Raw genomic sequence first — 18349 nt, 5'->3', positions numbered from 1 at the left:
GCAAGCAATTTATCTTATCGGTGAAAGTGATGGAAATTCGTGAGGAATTTATTGCAGATCATGAACTTTATAAAACTATTATTTTTAATTTCATAGAAATCGGGAAAAGTGTCTTGTTTGAGAGTTAAAATGAAAGTTATTGCTGAAATCACTACTATGATTAATAATGTTATATCAGCCCTAGCTAACTCGTGACTGGACAAAGGCCTCTCCCAATTTTGCGCCACAACCAGTTATTGATATCGATGACGTTTAATTATTTTGTTTGAATGATGACTATTCAAATGATTCAACAATGATATCAGATCCTGAATCTCAAAAATTGAATTTGGAGAGCACGATTCATTCTTTTTGGAATCTTAAGAAATAATTAAATAAAAGCTTTACTTTGCCCTCACCAATGCGACTTCTTTTTTTGCCAGTCGTTTATAATGTACTCTTTGTCCGTAATTATAGCACAACATGAAATATGTGCAGGTTTTTACTAACGTGGGATTTTAGTTCATCTTGTAATGCGTTATTATGAGGCATTTCTGGTTTCGTCTAGTTCCTGCTTATTGTCATTTTTCTTTCTGCTTCTAGGAAGGTTTGACATGTTTTTTGCTCTGTTCGATTTATTTCTGAATGCGATTCTATCGATGATTTGTAGCATTGTTTTGGCGTCACGTGGAGTTGTTAACGAGTTCTTTTATAAATTCCTAACTCTATAGGAAAATATAGAATTACTCTTAGTCTCCTCACCAGTGTTGATTACATCATTCTTCTTCATTACAATATTATTCATTACGTATTTGTATATATTCATGTGGAGCTTTCGATTCATGCCATAAGGAATAACATTTCTATGCACAAGGCGATATTTTGAGAATAACCTTCGGGTCGAGTCATACGAATTTCTCCGAGAAAATGATTTATTCATCAGAGCGCCGTAGCACCCTATCGGCACCACAAACCTAATTTAGTAGTATGATTGATATGGAATTGAATATTTTTATTATAATTAATTCCGTTTCACATAATAAAAAGTCTCTGAGGAATGAAAATGAAGGAGCTTGCGATGTGGAATAGTAATTTTTGTGACATTTTTAACTTGTTGATTATGTTTAATTGAGAAGTAGTGATTTCAAATATGAAGCAACCTGAGCATAGTTAGAATAAGTTTGTATTCGTTAAGTCTCTTGGAATGAAGCATTGCTGTACAGATAAATATAATCACAGTAATTAGGCAGCTCTAGAGCGTTAGCAGCTTATCTCAGTACAATTTTGAGAGGTGAGGATTTTGTTAATTTTCTAAATGGTTTCTTAGAAAGGACTTTACTGATAAGTCTGTTTGAATTGTCAGGTTGTTATAGGAGATTCATTCGAACATCATCTTATTTGGTTGTGCCAAATGTGAGCAGGTTTGGCACCGTTTGCCGCTTTGGCACTAAGTGCAGGATCATAAGCGTGGTTTATTTATGATTGTATAGCTGTCTTCTTTGATTAAGTTATTATTGGTAACTGAAGCTTTGCCAAGTTATGTCGCATATTCAAAAGGTTCTTTTTACAGGAAACTTTTTATTACAATACAATCATAATCGTTTATGGCGACATCGTTTACAATGACATACAGGTTAAATTAACCAAAATCAATTTGCTGAATGCTTGATGTATACCTGTCACTGGTTATTACAACTATCGGTTTTTACGACTAAATATAAGTAGTCCCTTCTACGTCGTTATAACAGATTTTGACTGTATTTATCTCAACATCCTCCGAGCTTTTTCACAAGTATGTTGGGGTTTGCTTCCAGTCTAACCGGATTCAGCTGAGTACCAGTGTTTTTGACTGTATTTATCTACGAGCAATTAATAATATTGCATATCGTGTAAGTTGTTTATGATAATTTATGAAAATAGAGATGCGAGGGATGCACTCAGGCGCATCGCGAGTTGCCGCGCGTCGAGTGAGGAGGTGCGAGGGGTGCGACGTGCGGGGTGAGGAGGGGAGGGGAGACCGGTTCAACCTCGTCACTAGGTATACTCAGCTCTGTCCCCGTTTACCTCCGCCTCATGTTTATACTGTAATAATTCTGATTTTCCATTAAATACCTCATTTGTGTTCGTTCAGTTGATGTTGCTTTGTATTAGATTGTATATTTGCTTACTTCAGCTTGAATAGGTATTAAAGAGTTTTTGTTAGTGTTCGTTTTTTGGAGATTATTTATTTTGTATCTGAGTTAAGATGGTAGAGATGCTTAAGTACGAAATTAAATTTTAACTTGAAGGAAATAATCATTTGGATTTTAATTTTCCTCATTTTCAGATTTAAATATTATGTAAAACAAACTAGCAAAATTAAATGTTAAAGCAGAAACAGGTGAATGCAATGATGAAGATTAAGATAAATCTCACGACTATCCCATTCCAGATAACAGTTAAGATAACGCAGTGCTGTAACAATGCACAGAGCTTCGATGTAAGACACAACGTAGCGCGTTGATGTCTTCCGTTGCTCGCATAATCTCGAGCTTTCAATATCACGAGCATTTCGACTGTTACCTCACCGCTTTGTCAACATTTGTATTCATTAGTGACGTTTTAACAGCCTCATAGAGCGCTAGAGTCAAAAACCTCCCGCGGAAGAAAGTTGCTCAGCCGAAAGCGGTCTCTCGAGATCGGAATTTTGGTCGGACACGTATTACTGACACACAGCCGGCGCGCCCACCTGCCACCAACCACACCTGAACCAAAAGTGTGTCAACATCGCTGACTCCTCGAACTCGACGATCGATCGTCACAACTTTCACATTACCTTAAATTAACACTCGACCAGCACTGATACATCTAGATAATACAGAATTAGGCTGCACCCACCTTTTGCACGCCGCGGGGCGTTCCAACTAAAAATCCGGTTAAGCACTATCAGGGGTTGGGGTTAACGCACGGCCACTGTGCTTGTACACAATTCACAACACTTGAGTCACAAGGTTTGCCACATGTCGGCAGGCCGGTGCGGTCGCGACGGCCGCCAAGTCAGCACTGAGGCTTTCTTCGAGACGACGCGCGCGCGTGCGCAGGTAAGAATGAGACTACGGTTACTTACACACCGCTACGAGCTGTGTCTGTGTGCGTGTCACTTGGACATCGACGTGTTTCAGGCTAAAGAAAATGTTGAAACACGTGTGTGTATTTACTTTTCATGTTAGTTTCATTTAAGGTGTCGATACGTCGATACCTTATTTGACACACTATGTCTCATTCTTGTAAATAACGGTGTTTTTTAACTATTTACATGTCAAGTTAATGACCTATTCTGTACTGAGTAAACTCAAGTAAACTATTTTTGGACACAATTTAATTATTTACTTACCATTACTTTATTTCTATTTATAACTACTTTATATTGAAATTCATTTTAAACCATTAGTACACCAGTAAATATGATTACAGAAATTATTAAAAATATGTATTTATCAACACTTCGCTCAGTACATTTGTTCTGAACCGCAACGCTTCCCCGTTCCACTATTACATTCTAGCGACTCTACCATTCGTACACACTACCACTACCAAAGCACTTGTGGGTTACATATTTAATATTCAACTTAACGCAAAAGACAACGGCACACTCATACACGGCAACATGGCCAACACTACAATATTTTACTATATACTAAAACATACTAAAAATGTAATAAAAAAATACTATGACTAATATTATCTGCCAAGTTCTAGCAGAATTTTATAGTCGTTGCAAAATCTCCAATGAATCTAGACATCCTAGTATTTCGATACCAGATAATCAACTTAATGAGTCATGAATATTATATTACTATTACAAAATGGCTTCACGAATAAATGTTAAAGTCAGAGGGTCAATGTCAAAACAAATGAACGTTCTATACACAAAATATTGTTGAATTTCATTTCAACAAACTATTGCTTTGTTAGTTTATTGAATAACTAGCAATTACTTGGGGCTTCTATTTTCTTTCACTTATAATATAACCTTTTGAAGTTCAAAATTGTATTGTTTTTCAGTAGTTGCATACTATGTAATTGGTTTACTATTTCCTAAAAAAATCCTATGATATTCTTTGACCTCTCTTAAATAAGTTATGTCAACAACTACATACTTTATTTATACTTTTATTATAAGGCAATTATTGGACGTGGATATAAACCTTCATTTAAAGAAATACCAGGTGGCTCTACCACAAATTCATATTCCTATCATCAAGTGACAAAACTTAAGCCTAACTTAACACGAAAGATCATACACATACTTACCCAAAGCATCCAAAGTAGGCCGAGTGTGACAATAGGTTAAGAATGTGGTACTTTCGCCGGCTGTGACGTCACGATCCAGGGCGACGACTCATGCTACAAGGATACCATAAACATGGAACCGTTAGTTGAGGATGAACTGATTAGGGCAAACGATGAACCGTTTTAAGCGTGGTGATTATAGTTTATTGTTATATTGGTCACACTCTGATTCTAAGAAATGAAGATAAAACATTCATTGAAAGTAGGTTGAAAATCAGCACTTTTTGAAGGTCAAATTTACAAAACGCCCGCCCTTCACCAATTTCTATGCGTTTTTGATGGGAAGAAGTGGCGAACTCCCCAGTAACACAAACAACAACCGCAATAAAAGGACTCCATTTAATTTTCAATTTAAACATATTTTTTTTTAACTAACGAACTATTATTATATTAAAAATACGAAACTTAGAACTATCCTAAAATATTCCTCAAAAGAATTATCCTCACCGCTGTTAGCCAGTAGCTTACCCAATAGGCTGATTAATCGCTGGACAAAGTAAAAAATAAATAGAGCTTGGATTGGTCTATGCAACTTATAACAAGTATGTAATTTAAATAAACTTTGTATAGTGACTTTCAAAAACTCCATTCATTCATTTGTTTTTTCATCAACTTAGATTTTAGAAGGGTTTTATTCATTCAAAGTAGAAACAAAAATAGTACTGAGAACAAAGAGTAAATCAAAACTTACAAAGTGATTTCATTAGTTTCAGACTGAGTTTCATAATTATGTCTATAAAAGAAATTTAAATTCAGCGTATTAATCAAATTAGTAATCTTATACGAGGGACGATTCTATTTAATTTCACCAGTAAGTTAATAATGAATTCTCTAATGGGTGTTCAAGCAGTATTTCTGATTTAATTTTGAAGACATTGTCTTGTAACAGCCTTTATAAGTAAAATTTACATGTAAACAAGAGCGTTATATCCATAAAGGACAAAAAAAGTTCCCTTCGCAACGCAACACAAAACCTTATCGGATGAGAACGCTAGAACATTTTGCTGAAAATGTTGCCTGTAATCATGAATCAAAGGAAACCTCTATCCTACTAATATTATAACTGCAAACGTTTGTATGTTTAGAATAGATGTTAGCTCCTCTACCACGGAAAAACTACTGAATACATTTTTATAAAGATAACATTGGTATAGGCTAGTTATTCAGGGGCCTGATTCTCCTAAGTTAATAATGTCAAAATCGAATAGAAATCGAGTCGCAATATGATCGCAATAGCAGTTATAACCATATCGGGCATTCTGCTACTAATAAAAGACCAATCGTATTCGATTGACATTTGATTGGTGTGCGATTGGTCTGCTATTTTGGTAATTTTGGTCTATACGGTAGTTTGCTGTACAATCATTTTGCAATCGTAAATCATTTGCAGACAAAATGATTCATTATTGAATGACAGAAAAGGATAAAAACGTTTAGTTCAAAGAAAAAATAGCGGAATGCCACATACGCTTCAATCGTAATCGAGTCGGGATCGGATCTCAGTCGAATCGAGTCGAACGTCAATCGAATGTTGCTTAAGTAAAATTAGGAGAATCGGGCCCCAGGGAGTCGTTCATAAGAAGTGGATGAAACCGCTAGCGGAAGCTAGTATCTTCATAATATTTGATGTGTGACGACACAATTTTTCCAACCCACTCATTTCCTTGAATATAGGGATGTGGAAGCCCGATGACCTACATAGTGGTCCCCAATCCCGATTACAGCCGGATAGGTTCAAATAACCAACCAAACGTGGTTCGTTGCCCTTTTTATGTTGCAACCGTGAATGTTGATCCAACTTGTGTGCGATATAGATCTACCACCGAGGCACGGGACGAGTTTTAAAAGGTGACGTCATTTGTACGAAATAGGGAAAGGGAAAAATTGGCACTTAAAGATAAAGATTGTTAGGGTTCGTAAAGTACGTAGTTAATGTGATGCTAGTGTAGCTGGCTATAAACAACGTAATGTAGAGAATGCTGCATTTAATGTTGTCTCTGTGTCTGTTCAGCATTAAGAATAATGAGTATCTATTAGAAATGTATAAAAAATAATAATAGTATTGTTGGAGATACTGGAATTGAATAGTAAAAATTCCAACCAGCACGAACCGCATCAGAGTAATAAACAAAAGCAATTTGTCCCAGCCGGCCATATTGCGGCAGTAAGTCAACACCTAATCCAGACAAAAACATTTTGCACGCACCTGCAAGCGTTTGATAGCTAAAAAACGTATAGGATCCCGGGATCACGTCAACCGGGAACCGATCACCATAATTCACGGGGCTGTCACATCTTTTATATAAATTGGAGCCGTCCACTTAGTCCGGATAATACTGGCCAAAGAAAAATGTCCATGCGGGCTCGCTTCCTGCTTTTGTGTTGTATTCGTCTGGTTCAAAGAAGTTAGATATTTATTTCGAGTCTGAACTTATTTGGTTGCTTATATTCTGTTTTTTTTTTCGTGTTATATACATCAAACCGTATGTTATATACATCAAACAGATAATCAGACGAAGAAGCATGTAATGCAATTAATTTTTGGACTCTCAGTTTTTCTTTTACCTACGATGTCACCATTTACTAAAAGACATTATTATCATACCTGTTATTTATCTCAGGAAATTGGACAAGTAGCGACATGAAACTGGAATAAGCCCTAGTTGTTTCTTTGAAATTTTCTAAAATAAAATTTAATAACACTTCACTTCCTTCGTCAAACGAATCTACTACGACGCACATAAAGACGGAGCACCCCATGTCTACCAGTTTCTAACATTAAAGCGAACAGTTTTAGATGTTCTGCCTTCAGGGATTTCCTGCACTCAAAACGTCGAGGCCGACCGAATATAGGATACAGATGTCCGTTTCACAAGTAAGGGGAAGTTTGCTAACCCCGCAATTTGTTAATTACCCACAAAGTTCGACTTCATTGTCCAAAAACTACTTTTACCTTCTGATTAGCTAATTATGTCACGGCAGCTTCGTTGGGACTATCGAATTAGTTAATTTTGTATCTCGATTACGTAAGGTTAACGCACTAACTTTGTAATTACGTGTCCGCGGAATATTTTCCGGGAATTATTGTGGTGTTTGTTGCGTAATAATTGCTGTTGTTAGATTTTCAATTCAATGTTTATGTTTCTACTCTATTGTACACGCCACATGCCCTGTATTCTACTTATTTTACAGTAAATACATCTAAATCTTACGTAGAATATTGTAGATATAACAAATAACTAGGTACGATTTAATGGTGTATGCAAAACATCAGTTTACAGGCTTTTATCCCGAAACGATTTGGCATTGTTAGCACGCAAAGCTATTAAAAACAGTCCATTGCTTATTTTAGTAGAACAGTCAGTAACAACAATTTGTACGTAGCTTGGCGAATCATGAATATGTAAACAGTCCATTCTGATATTCACTAGTTTATCTAACTTGCGGTAGTTGGGCACCAATTGCTTGCAAGTTGTACTGGAGTTTCTACGTAAACTTAAGTTATTCTGCACCTTACTCCCTTGACAGATATGAATAATATTTCAGATTTTAATATCTCTAATAATATAATTTTCATCTACTATTCTTATGCGACTGTCACCTTCCGTAGAGAACTCATAACGCGTAATTTCCGAGCCATTTTTGCTGAAATTTCTTTTCTCATAATTTGCTGCACCGTTAGCACCATCCCTCATACTTTAGTTAACAAATTCAGGTGCCATTTCGAGAGCCATAACTCCTTTCTTATCTTTTTCAGACTTATTACGTTAGTAACTACATGAATTATTATTCTTGTGTTGTACAAGCAGAAAGAATCGGATAAAATAATTGTGTTAAAAGACCGGCAAGAATTTATTACAGTTCTTTATCCTTACAAATCCGAGACATTGTTCAAGGTCTTTCGTAAGCCTGTCTTTATTTAGTAAGATTTGTCTTCTAAGAATAGCAATCCACTAGTGTACATAACTACTTCTATGTAAGTCATAAAGCAGTGCACTTCAGCACTTAATTCTGCATAAACCTTCCGTAACATGTCGATATAACTTTTCATCTCTCTCGTTAGAGCATCAGCGTAGCCATTTATCTTACTTTCATCTGATTTAGTGTCAATAAAGTTTGCTAATCTTTTTATTATGCGAGTTCGTGTCGATGTAAAAAATATAGATTCGTCAAACGATGTGTTTAAAATTTTAAATCATGGCGATATTATGCGTGGAGGTTTTAGAAAGTGTGCAATTTTAGATTAATTTGGATACTTAGGTAGTTACGATGCTGTTTTATTACGAAGTGTGCGTGTAATTCCGTATTTAAAAAAGTTATTATAGCTGTTGCCACTTGCAAAACCCATAACAATTGTCTGTTAATTTCGTGGGAGAGTGCGAGTGGGTGCTTTGAGGTTGGGTGCTAGTGTAAGCGTCAGATAAAAGAAGTGAAGATTGTACATTAAAAAAAATGAAAATTACTTATTTTAAGCATAATACACTCTTCTTAATTTTAAAATCATTTCTTTTTGGTAGAGTTACCCTCTAATGGCATATAATGACATACTTTCTTCTTCTTATTTTGGTGTCTCTTCATTAATGAAGGCGGGCCGTCAGGTTTTGGTACTCCTTGCTGTCCATACCGAGTTGGAACATTTGCACGAAGAAGGCGATGCCGGTCAACTCACGTATGTTCCTCGTAAACCATATTAATGTGATTTATTTTATGCTGTTTACTACTCGCTGTAACTTGAACCCCACATAATACTATAGTAGGAAACGTTACGTGGACGAGTCCTCTATTGTTTCACTACGTTTTGTGTTTCCTTGTTCGACGGTTTTGATCACACATTTTTGTGAACTGCCATATTGTATGATCGACCTAGATTTTTTGTTATTTAAAATTTTTGGACTGAAATGAAAAAAAGAAGAAGAAGTTATTGTGTTAGAAAGTGAATGTTCTTTTCCCCCAAATATATATATTTTTTATATAATCGGTATTATTTACTTTACAATAAATAAGTCTGCATTCTTTCACCGGACGTTGAACTTTAAAATAAATATTGACTATGGTTTTTTCCTCTTAATGCATAATATAATATGCATTTTGTTTATATTATTGTAATATTATTTTATAATTCCGTTAGATAATCATACTAATGCATCGTAAATTATCATAGGTTATCGCTATTTTACAATTAACTTGCATACTGGATTTGCATACTCAGACAGAAAATAGAAATGGAGAGTTTGGTAAGCCACCTAGGAGAGACTAAAGAACGTCAGGCAGGTTAACAAGAACTACAAAGTTTAGAAGACTAACCGCAATAGAAACTTACTTATGACACCGTTTACAAACTACCATCCACTTTGAAAGGTTATAAATGTAGGTACATTATTATATTGTTAGAGTCTTATTATGGACTTATGGACATTGAAATTTTTGTCGTTTAGTAAAAAATCTAATATAAATATTTTACATAGCTCAAAAAAAAACAATTTTTGTAACATAATCTGCCTAAAGCAACAATTTATTTTGAAGATTAAATTAATTCTAGATAACATGTACCTAATGGATCTTATAACTACTTCACTAAGATTCAATTTACGAGATAAAAAGAAACCTATTATAAGAATTTTATTACTGACCAGGATCAATTGCTCCCAAGACTATTGTAAGTAACAAAAACAAGAAACGAGTGCTAATATCGTTTAATTCGAGAATGTTCTGTTTGGCCTCTGGGGAGTGATCCTAATTACCAGTTTGTAGGGTCAAAGGATAAACTGGTATGTGTATGTTGGAGTTTTTCCCTTCCGACATATACATTACATGACACCGCGCATTATGTTTTCCCTAAAGACTCGAGCAGAGGCATACCATGACACATTTTGTTGGTTCGGTAAGGCAAGTTGAACTTCTTTTATATTGACGATCTATTGAGCAGTCTTACGGGTTATTATGGAGAATTAAAAAAAAAGTGAAAATTGCTATTATTGATGCGGGCTGATCATGGCTGGGATGGTAGGCGTTTTGGGAGGTCTATGTTCAGCAGTGGACGGCAACTGAAAATGAAAATTTACTTATACTCTATCAGCTGCGCCCGAGGTGATGAGCAATTTTACTCCTTGTTATGCTCCATTTTGGTAATGGCTTGTGAACCCAAAACCTCATGCTTGGACGTGCTTCTAACTATTACATAGATCAAAACACCAGGCTCATACGTTTACACACACATACATACATGTCTAACAGTACGAATTAATACACATGTTGTGTGTAGAAACCGACTTAATTTAAGTTCCCAGACTTGGGAGTTCTCAAGAATGGGGATAGTTTTGAAGGAGACAAACTTGGGGACTGGTATGTTCCCTTTCATGTAAATCGTGGACGAAGTATGTTGAGATTGATTCCATAATCCGGTTCATTCTGGTTATTTATTCTAGTGAATGTCTTTATTAAGTAGGAACCTAAATGACCACATTGGTCAGTTACAGGTTATTAGCTGTGAAGGTTTTTAAATGCGATATTTTGTATAAAATAATAATTATTCTCTGTATCTGTTGACAATGTAACAATTGCAAAAATGTCCCTGTTTTAAACAAAGCTTCTATTTATGCTTATTTATCACAGTATCAGTCCCATATTGTTATTTGTATGAAACATATTGTATGAAATACTCTTCTTTCCCACTAGTCGGTCGATATAGTCAAAGATTACTTGAATAATACAAATAAAAAACACTTTTTATTATGATTTAAATCTGTAAGTGCGCACAAAAATGCCTACGTACTCTCTTAAGATTGTATAAGCGTGACATGTTTCAAAGAATTGTAGGCTCGTATAAGTTTTATACGTTGTTCGCGTTTCTTTATTCTGTTTAGCATCTGGTACAGAATTACAACAAGGATATGATAGTCCGTTGACTTTTCCGCCTGACGTATTCTGTATGTTGGAGGGCAATCCAATGGTACGTGAATGTATTCCTAACTAGGAAACCACTACAGAATGTTTTATGTGAAAGTACTAACATCATAACATCGTGCCTATGTTAATAGAACATGTAGGCAGAATGCCTACATTTCTTTGTCTACAATGTTTGTGAGTAGTAAAAATGCAACCGAAAATAATATAAGGCTCTGCCTGTTTTAAAACCAAGCGGTCAAATATGTTACATGACATACATCTATTTATGGATCGACCACGGTAAGTATAGCTTACTCTATGAATTAGAATGGGGTGTTAGAACAATAGCTGCTAAAACAAAATCGTAATCCAGACTCCGGACTGCTTCCGAGAACTTCCTAATAGACTATCGACTAACATGTACGCTTAACAGTTTACCTAGACAATATAATATTCTTGTTATAAGCTTCTGGTTAAATTAATAAGAAAGTAAATTTTTTTCAGCATATTTCTAGTATTATTTATATTAAGTAGATCGATTACAAGTTTAGGCAACGTTTGGCGTATTTAGTGCGTGGATGGATCGGGAAGGCACAATAAACTGGTGGGTCCTGGCTGTCATTTGAAACTTCGCCAATCGTTACGTGCAGTCGAAAGCTAGAGAGTCTGACAACCAGTCTTACAACGGGGTTTCGGGTTGCCAGAGGTTGTGGAGATCAGATCGGCAGTCGCTCTATGTAAAACACTGGTACTCAGCTACATCTGGTCAGATTGGAAACTGCTCCCAACATAGTTTGGACAAAGCGAAGTACATTCTTCTACATTTTTCCCAATACCAATATGAGTGCGAATCTATGGGAGGTACTACATACAGCTGTTATCCGGATTAAAAAGTTTTACGCCCGTGCGGACGATACACGCGATACAACGCGTTATTGCCTTTACAGACTGTTCGAGGTAAATACGTTTTAGTAATACTATTTGAATGAACTTTACTGCTTTGTTTTAATCCGCTATAACGGTCTAGTGATCCTGCCGTTGTTGTTAATAGACATGCTTGTTTGTAATTCTGTCTGACTAAATGGATTCCAAGCCGAACGTGAGTATGATTTTGCTTCCATTTGTATAAGTTGTAGTCTGGGTTTGCTATTCAGAACAAAATATGAGTACGTCAAGGTATCATCAATTGAAGTAACAATAGATTGTCTATGTTTCATTTTATCTTCTTTAACATTTATATGTATAACCTAGATTAAAAAATATAAAACAATCTAAATGGAAGACACGTAGACATTCAAAGGCAACATTACATAGAATTAACATTGTCATGATAATTCTGTCTCAAGAACGGTCTAGCGTTCTTGTCACGCAAAACGTCATGTTAGCCTGGAGTTCTTAAAGCCCGTAATTAAGTCGTGCCCTTGGCCCTAAGCGAGGCCCTAAGCGGGCCTGGGTACAAATTACACGATTTATTCATGATAAGGCCGCACGATGTTTTGACATGAACACTGGAGATGAATAAGTAAAGAGAGCAAATGCCGTGGTTTTAGTAGGTTTAGAATTTGAGTTATTTCATTTTTAATAAGATTTGGTAAAAACGATTCTAGGAATGACAGAAATAATTAATAACTACGATTCCTAAAGTTGATACCGACGCAAAAAAACACTTTTCCCTTAGGTATAATAATATACTATATTAGTAAGTTTTTCCATCATATATATTTTTAGTATGTTTCAACCTCTTCTATAATTCTTAGATTGCTTCAATGTGATTTATCTCAAAAAATTCAGCCAACTTGCACTTACAAAATGATTTTCTCTAAAAGAAAAATCTTAGACGCGCTAAAACGTTACAGCCATAAATTATAACAACACTCACTTACCCTAGAGCATGTATCATTAAAAAAATGCGCTTTTCAAGTGCTTACGCAACAAATGAGCTCATAAATGTAAAGCTAAGAACCCCAGCTATCAAGGATTTATTTGCATGGCGTGGGCGTTATTACTTCTAAACACGTCACGACTCCAGACCAATAAAAAGGGATAATTGCATATACATCGCCATTATTTTTTCTCATTTCACTTTGCGAACCGTTTACTGGTAAATTATGTTTAGCAAACTCGTTCGTTTTTTTTACTCGGTTTTGTTATTCTGTGTGATTTAGTGTCGCTTGAAACTGTAGGTTTTTGTGCGTTCTATGGGTGGAGTATGTGCTTTATTATTGCTTGAAAGATGTTACTATTGTAATGTATGTTTTGTAGACTAGATCAGTTAGACTCCCTCGTTGGTCTGATAGTAGCATAGCGCGTCTGCTGTGCATGGGATCAATTCCAACTGAAACCGCTTTGTGAGTTTTAGAAACTTTAACAAAGTGGCCCGTAGTCTGCAAGTTGTGTGTTTTACCTAAATAAAATTGGTGACACTTTAGTGGTTGGTCTGCGAGTAACATAGGGTATATTTTATCTCGGTGCGGGCAGTAGCTCCCACGGGACGCGGGTGAAACCGCGGGAAAACGGCTAGTTAATAATAATGAGCTGGTTTGTCTATGGTATATAATGCTTCATATTTTCGGAGAAATCGACAAGCAGCTCAACAGATATTGTTTCTCCCTTATTCAAATGCATAAGTCTCCCAGCAGAGAGTAACTAAGCGTTTTCACGTAGGTGCTTTACATGTTACCTGCACAACATGATGTTCAACCTCGTAATTTTGCCATTTGGTCGGACGGTTTTCAATATCCCTATGGAAATCAGATTTGATACCATCAATGCACTGGAGGCCGCTTCCCCTTATTTTGCTTAATCAGCTGTCGATTCAATCTATTAAACTTATAGGCTGGATATATGAATAAAATTGGCTGTTAGTAAGTATATAGTACTAGTATATATAGTAGTTCCAAAACTGATGTGTATCTAGTTACATATATATGTAATTAACATATATATATGTTTACAATATTGTACAACTAATATGATATCAATGCTTAAACAATCTATACGTCTAGACTAGACCAGCAATCAAATAAATGACATTATGAACAATATATATCTCCAGCCCATTGTTGTCGTGAGCGGTATTATTCTAAACTCTAGTATATATATTTCGGCGCTGTATATGAAAGGTATTAAGCATTAATCACTGAGACAGAAGGACGTCTGAAGCTCAGCATCCCGGTGACAGTTAGATTAGAAATCTCCACAACAGCGGACAATTCCTCGAGTATAAATCCGTATTATATATGGAGGTTCACGTTGTAAAACCTTCTTGACAGCTTAACCTCGTACTGGGTTGGCTTAGAACCGTTTAGATAAAGTAAGATGGTTTAGCTCCCTTAAGCCAATTGTTAGTGATACTAAAACATACGATTTTGGTTGTAGTTTTCGGGATATACGACTTTGTAGTTTTAGTATGCAGCGAAATGCAATGTACGGGACATTGGCTCTACGGGATGTTGAAGTTCAGATGGCGGGATTTGGTAAGTGTTGTGAATCCATCTGAAGAATTGCCTCCTGCGTGGTGAAAGGTACGCTGAAATTGGACCATATAAATTTTCAAATCTACAAAGGTCAGTTTCGGAAAAGAAGCGGACAATGGGCACTTTGTATGAGATTTGGTACCCGCTCCAACAGTAACGTATGATATATCATTAGAAAGGTATTTACGTGAAGAATAATAAAAACTATGGGGCTTGCCTCAATTAGCTGTCCGATCCGAGTAACGATAAAAATTGAATCGACATAGAAACAAGTATGTCATCCATATATGCAAATTCATTAAGAGGCATATGTAGTCAGTGTAATTATTTTAAACTCAGTTAATAGACATCTTACATTGTTTGAGATACACTCTAATATAATCGAAAGGTTGTAATAGTCTATGGAGTCATACTACGGATTCCGTATGGAAACACAATCGTCATCTGATTTGACAAAAGTTCAAAACATTTCTATTCATCTTTTTATAAGAAGAAATTCATAATTATCTCAGCACCTCTTGAGGAGCAAGATTAAGTCGTAATATGTACTATGTTAACATCGTCTCCTGACTTTTCAACCTTAATTGATTGTAAATACTGAAAGACTTTCATCAAATACATAAGATAGTTCTGCGGGAACTGCAAAGGTTTGGCACAGTCTTTTTTTTTTTAAGCAGTCGGCAGGCAAACATTTTAAGAAAGCCAAATTCCTGTTTTTTTGTTACTTTACCAGTTTTTATTCAATACAGTTGGATTTAAGAACTACATCTATGTTGATGATCTATGAACATTACACATTCTATTAGTCGATGTCACGCGAAATGGACAAGGATTTGGGACTAGTCGTCATAGTAAATATTTTTTGCCTTGCCAAGACCTACGCAATGGTACTAAAATCAACACTGTTGGACAGGGTACCAAAACGCCCATCGTCCTTTGAAAGTAGTTCCTCAGTCGTAGGTAGCAATCAAGAATTTTTCATAAAATTTGAAAGTTTCGCGCCAGACGTGACAGACCGGTCCAAATTACACGCCGAGCTAATTTAGCTGGAACTTAATTGCTACAACGGTCGGCGACATCTTTAATTTTATTTGCATTTTATGTCATCCTTATTAAATTGTTATGGTTTATGAGACTTTGTGATTTGTTATGTGTAATTAAGAAAGGATTAGGAGTCTGTTCGAAACGGTTTTTAAAATTATAGATAAAAAAACATTTTTCCAGGTATGTTGAAAAATATACAGGGCACTTACATAATCATCTGCCTAGCCTTTTCTCAATTATTTTGGTTGGATTTCAGTCTAACAGGGTATTTACCTATTTGAAAATAAACATAAATGATTGCAACCACATAACAGTTCAAATTAATAATTTATCTTTGATCTTATAAATTTACAAAGCTGCTTCAATTATTTATTGCAAATTGTTTTCAGTTCATTTTCTATTTACATGTAACCAAACATCAAACATGCGAACTTATAATAACTATAGAAGACAGCTTAACTTTACGGTTGCCGTCGTAAAAAGAAAAACTCGCAGTTTATAGCCTTGATATCTCCACTATTTTCATAGTCTGCTCGTGTGTGATAAGCTTAACTACTCAGTGGATTTATTTTGGTTCGTGTTTATATTCGTACAAGTGACGCCTGAAGCGGTGCGTTAGGCTGATAACACACTGAGCGACTGTATTGCGATGGCACATACATATTAGGTATTTTGAAAGGTGCTATTTGTCTTGGTGTGGCAAATCGATAATATTTTTTTCTTGACTGCTGCGATACCTTCTTATATGATTATATTTGATGTTAAGTGTAGATCTGTTCATAGAAGGAAGTACTTAAATATGTTTATTTTTATTTACATTTAAAGAAAATGAGTAAATGGACCACATAGAAAGTATATAACTTTTTAGTCGGTGACACAGTGTTAACAGTTTTCAGCGAATTTTATTATGTAGATACTTATTACATTTTAAAACATTTTTTGTAGTATGATTTTTTCCTTTATCGTAGGAGCTTACAGTGCATTTTTGTGTATGTTGTTGTATTTTTATGAAAATTCCGAAAATATCTTTACCATGTTTGGATGCCTGCACAGAGGAAAGACTAAAAGATTATTTTTTTGTCCATTTTATATTAATCCAAAAAATACCTTATATTTGGATGTTTTTACATACCTTTATGAAAAATATGGTTCAGATTTATCCTGTTGATTTTTACAGCTTTTAATGCTCATGTAGGTATAGGCTGGTTTAAAAAATAATAATAAGCAAGTAAAAGACTTTGCCATTGGAAACAAGCCTGCATACCCAAAAACAACAGTGCAATATTCAGTGAGGAATTAAACAATTTCTAACACCACCATTCTTCGAGATTAGTTCTGTCCAGACAAACAACTAAGCATACGTTTTACATAAGTTGTACCTATTCATGTTTACTCACAACAATGCAACCCAGTTTGTTTGCTTTCTGTCTAACTTGCACATTCTGCTAGATTACGCTTTCATACGGGGTTCAGTTAGGAAACAAATTTTGACTAACTTGAACTGATGTGTTTAATCCAGTCGATCCTAAAAATGAGAATTTGAGTAAAAGTTTTATACATTTAATCATAATTATTTCGTTTAAAAAATGTAAAAAACACCTTCGTTATAAGCTATTTAATTATTTACCAGAAAATCAAAATTAGCTTAAAACATAAAAGGGATAAATAAATCGGATAAGGCTTTAAAAGAGTTTCTATAGTGTTCATACATTTCCATAGAGTACTGTGGAATTTAATTATATAGTGCCGTATTTACAGAAAATACTTTTAGCACGTAATATTCTCGGGCATTCTATAAAAATACTGTGAAATTCCAGTAGTCCTATGTTATCATTAATTGTTTTTATGGGCTAATTATTCACTTGATATTTAATTTAAACAAATAAAATGTATATTAAACTCAAAAGTCGTCGTGGTCTAGTGGATAAAAGCACCAACCTCTCTTGTATGATTGGGGTTTGTATGAACTTTCTAAGAAAATTTAGACACCAATGGCTGATAAAAAGGTGAAGGAAAAATCTCTAAGAAGCCTGGAATAGTCTGAAATCACCAACCTCCATGTGAAAAGAAGCCTGTGCCCAGAAGTGGGACGAAAAAAAGGCTGTAATTAAACTAACTAAACTCAAAAGGGAGTTTAAAAAACTAGTCTAGAAAAAACTCAGCAATACCATTAAAAAAAAAAACTTGCGGAAAAACTGATGCTCACGTCAAAACGTCATTGGTATTCTATTTCGTCCTCGAAACAGAATTGGGCCTGAGGCCTGAAAGTATTTTGTAGCAGTAAAACTGGGGATTGCAAGGTAGGCTCTGCCAAAGGACGGAAATAATCACGTCAGACAGTCTGCATGCTCACCAGAGCGTGCCGTAATCAACGCAACGCAGCGGATAGGTTTTTTGCCCATTTTTTTTGGACTTGGCTCGTGTTTTACTTTTAGATTTTTCGTTCGAATATGACTGCAGGAGTATGATGGTCTACAGAGTCTTTTGCAAGTTGCTTTTAAATTTTTTGGGCTTAATAGTGAGTAGATTAGGATTGTATGCAATTCGTATTTAGATATCTACTTTTTTCGGCATATAACTTGATGATGTAGAGTAACATCAAAAAGTTGTAGATCGTACAGCAAACTAGTGTA

At 35.3% G+C, this 18349-nt stretch overlaps 1 protein-coding gene and 1 long non-coding RNA gene across 2 annotated transcripts in view; one reads left to right on the top strand and one right to left on the bottom strand.

The window, feature by feature from the left end:
• The window catches only part of LOC124632004 (sushi, von Willebrand factor type A, EGF and pentraxin domain-containing protein 1), a 73797-nt gene extending 70804 nt beyond the window's left edge, over positions 1–2993 (bottom strand). The window contains exon 1 of the mRNA XM_047166658.1: positions 2857–2993. The gene's annotated coding sequence lies outside the window, so the exon portion shown is untranslated. The remainder of the gene's footprint in view (positions 1–2856) is intronic.
• Positions 1–18349, top strand: part of LOC124632008 — an 85372-nt gene that overhangs the window by 60923 nt on the left and 6100 nt on the right. The window lies entirely within an intron of this gene.

Source organism: Helicoverpa zea, chromosome 7, assembly GCF_022581195.2.
Source record: "Helicoverpa zea isolate HzStark_Cry1AcR chromosome 7, ilHelZeax1.1, whole genome shotgun sequence".
Lineage (NCBI taxonomy): Eukaryota > Metazoa > Arthropoda > Insecta > Lepidoptera > Noctuidae > Helicoverpa > Helicoverpa zea.
This window is presented reverse-complemented; position numbering and strand designations above follow the sequence as displayed.